The following is a 3,889-nucleotide window of genomic DNA, read 5'->3' as shown; positions in this document are numbered from 1 at the left end:
GATCTTTATGCCTCCTGGGGATGGTGCACAAAAGGGGGTTGTTGCACAAAAAGGAAATGTCCACACTGCTTGTTTTTGCACAAAAACGAACCGGAAGAGAATATGCAAATGAAGCATGAGAAAATGATAATCCGTGCTTCACTTACATTGCTCCTTCCGGCAAAGCTCATAGTGTAGACCAGTGGTCTCCAAACTTTTTACACCCAAGATCACTTTTTAAATGACAGACCAAGCCAAGATCTAGACCAAATGTCAGAAAAAAACCCTTCTTTTGGAAGCCCCCTTATTCCTTGTGGAAAGAGGAGTATAGGGGTGATCAAAAGAGCCTGTTTGCTCTTCCACTAAAAAAGCAGAAGAATAAATGCAACCCTGGATGCAGAAGAGTTTTTCTGGGATAGCTCCAGAATCCTGAAAAACTCCTGCAGTCTAGCCAGACCCTCACTGGATTGAGACAGGATGTGTAGTCTCTGGGGTGGGAATGAGGGATTTGGGTGTGGGAAGGGGTGAGAGGTGCAAGCTCTGGGAGGAAATCTGGATGCAGGAGGAGGTGGAAAAGGGGACGCTGGCTCAGGGAGGGGACTCCAGGCCGGGCAGTGTTGGGGTACTAAGCAAACCACAGGCTTGTGGATGTGAGATGCAGAAATTTGGGTTGGGGGATGTGAGGTGCAGAAATTTGTGAGGGGTTTGGGCAGGGGGTTCCAGTGTTTGATAGGCTCAGATCTAGGGTCTGGGGAAGGGGGAATGCAGGAGCGGTTGTGGCCAGATGGGGGCTTGGCCCCAATTGGGGGTTTGTTGGCCAGGCTTCATTTTTAAATAAAATATTATGTTAAACACAAAAAGTTTCTGCATTGTCTTTATTTATAAGAAGGGCAGGGAACCAGCCTTGAGTCAGGGGTCACTGACACAGAAAACTCATTCAGGAGCAGGGGACACAGTACTGGGGAGGGGTGCTAGTGGGTTCTGGGGCAGGGAACAGGGTGCCAGTGGGGGCAGGGTGCCAGAAGGACAGGTTTCTGCAGTAGGGGACAGGGTGCCAGGGGGAACTGGTTTCTGCAGCGGGGTGGCGGGGGGTGTGATGGGGCTAGCCTGCCCCGCACTGAACAGGAGGGAGGAGAGCCTGTCTATTGGGTAGAATACACCCCTCCCCCACAGCCCTGCTGGGCATGCTCGCAGTGCAGTCTCAGCATAAAAGGCTGCCGGGCTGCTCAGTTGGGGTGGACCTCTGGGGAGGAAGGAGCTCCGGCCCAAGCTGCAGAGCCACAGCCAGACCTGCTGCTGGAACCAGAGCTGTGGGGACCGCCGCCTTGCTGCTACCGTCCCTGGGTCAAGCACGGCCCCAACGCCAGCTCCGGGGGGCCACCTGCCCCGCTGCAGTGGACAACCCCTTCGCTGCTGCCCCAGACACGGGACCTGCTGACATTGCCGCCGTCGCCAGCCCAGCATCGCTGGGTGGGGTCTCATCGGCCACAGGGCTGGCGTAGGAAGCAACCCAGGGCAAGGGGCAGGGAACCCCCCAGTGGGCTTGGCGCGTTTTGGGGAGAACTCCCCGACGAGCCGGTGGTGGGAACCACCTGCCACTATTAGGGCCCTGGGTTGGAGTCCGGTAGAGAGGGAGGGCCTGGACCTACCTACCCCATCCCCTCAGGGCACAGACTAGGCCTCAGGGCCTGCTTTAACCACAGACCAGGCCTCAGGGCCCGCTTTGACTGCAGACTAGGCCTCAGGGCCAGCAATTGTGAAAAACTTGGCCTCTGGGCCTGCTTTAATCTCGGGGAGGAGAGGGTATGGCGGGGGGAGCCCGCCACAGGGGGCAAGGGAGAAGGAATGGGGCAAGAGGGCAGGGGACAGGTTTGGGGCAGGAGAGAGGGAACAAAGTTGGGAGCAGGAAGTTCCCTACACCAGCCATGGAGGGAAGTCTCCGACCCGCGCTCCCTCCGGGCTGAGCATAGGGCAGCCGGGCTGGAGCGAAGAGAAGCAGCTGCTTGGCCAGCTGCCATGGCACTCATCCAAGGTTCACCATGCTCCACGTGGGCTGGTTCAGAGGGGAAGCTGCCTGGCCAGCTGGCTGTGGCATTCAGCCCGGAGGAGACTGAACCGCGCTCCAGCTTATTGAGCGGCTTTTCCTCTGCGCCTGCCCACGGAGCATGGTACACCCTAGTTGAGCACCATGGCCAGCTGGCATGGTGCTCAGCCAGGGTGCCCCACGCTCCACGTGGGCAGGCGCAGAGGAGAAGCCGCCTGATAAGCTGGAGCGCAGGGCAGCATCTTTCAGCTGAAAGCCAGAGACAGCTGGCCAGGGTGTTTCAGCTCTCCTGACCTCCCAGCTCCCACCATTCCACGCATCTACTCACCTGTGTTGTTACTAGGTGAGTAGCTGCTCCTCAAATGAGGAAATCAAATTTAAATATACTGCGCAGGCGCGCAGTTCAGAGAGGGCTCAAGAGCGATTCTTAGAGCCTCTGAGATCGACCAGTAGATCGTGATCTACCAGTTGGTGACCACGGGTGTAGACAAAGCCTCTGCCTCTCTCTCTTGTGTCTCAGGAATCATTGAAGGGAGGCCTGCACAGACCCTCCCAGCCCCCAGGCAAGACTGGGGCAACAGGGGGCAAGGCTAGTTTCTTTATAAAAGAATGACAAATGTTAAACCCATTCAGCTCTCATAAGAATATGTTCTGACATCTTTTGGCAAATCACTCAAGGGACACGGTTAGGTTTAGAATTTTAATATATTCTGTCTTTGTTACTAACTCTGCACTATCAGAACTCCTGGGTTCTAGCTCAGCTCTTGGAGAGGGTGGGTTATAGCAGGGAGGAAATACATCTGAGTTCTATGCAAGATCATCAGATTGGCCATACTGGGAGAGACCAAGTGTCCATCTAGCCCCGTATCTTATCTTCTGACAGTGGCCAGTGCCAGGTGCTTCAGAGGGAGTGAACATAACAGGCAAGCATTGAGTGATTCATCCTGTCACCCATTCCCACCTTCTGGCAAACAGAGGTGAAGGACATGCATATGTTGGATCTCTGGGCACACTGGCTAATAGCCATTGAGGAACCTATTCTTTAATAACTTACCTAGTTCTTTTTTGAATCCTGTTATAATTTTGGCTTTCACAACATCCTATGGTCAAGAGTTCTGCAGATCGACTGTGAAGATATATTTTCTTTTGTTTGTTCTATATCTGCTGCCTATTATGTTCATTGAGTGGCACCTAATTCTTGTGTTATGGTAAGGAGTAAATAACTCTTCTTTTTTCACTTTCTCCATACGAGTCATGAATTTACAGCCCTCTAGCATATCCCCCGTACTCCATCTCTGTTCAAAACTGAAAAGTCCCAGTCTTATTCATTTCTCCTCATACAACAGCAGATCCATATCCCTAATATTTTTTGTTGCCCTTTCCTGAACCTTTTTCAATGCCACAGTATCTTTTTTGAGATGAGAAGACCCATTTTAGCCATAGGGGTTTCTTGCTCAAGAAAACCCTGTTTCCATCCACACTAGCCTTTTTGCACAGGAGTTCTTGTGCAAAAAGGCTTATGCCTCGTCAGGAGAGGAATAACTCTTGCACAAAAATCCCTCTCTTCTGATGAGCTACTGTAAACTTTCTTGTGCAAGAGCAGGCTTGTAGTGTAGACACTCTGCTGCAAGTTTTTGTGCAAAACCGGTTGCTTTTGTGCAAGAAGCCTGCAGTGTAGACATAGCCCCCGGGATAAGTTTGAATTAAGATACATCTCTCCAGCTATGTTAATTGCATAGTTTGAGTCAAAGTATCTTAAATTTAATTTTGGTGCTGTCCGCTCAGCAGGAGGTCAACGGGAGCACACTCTCCCTTCCACTTCTGCTCCTACAAGGAGTAAGAGTATGTCTACACTTCCCCGCTAGT

Source organism: Pelodiscus sinensis, chromosome 2 (genome assembly GCF_052426305.1).
Source record: "Pelodiscus sinensis isolate ZL-2025 chromosome 2, ASM5242630v1, whole genome shotgun sequence".
NCBI classification, from domain to species: Eukaryota; Metazoa; Chordata; order Testudines; family Trionychidae; genus Pelodiscus; species Pelodiscus sinensis.
This window is presented reverse-complemented; position numbering follows the sequence as displayed.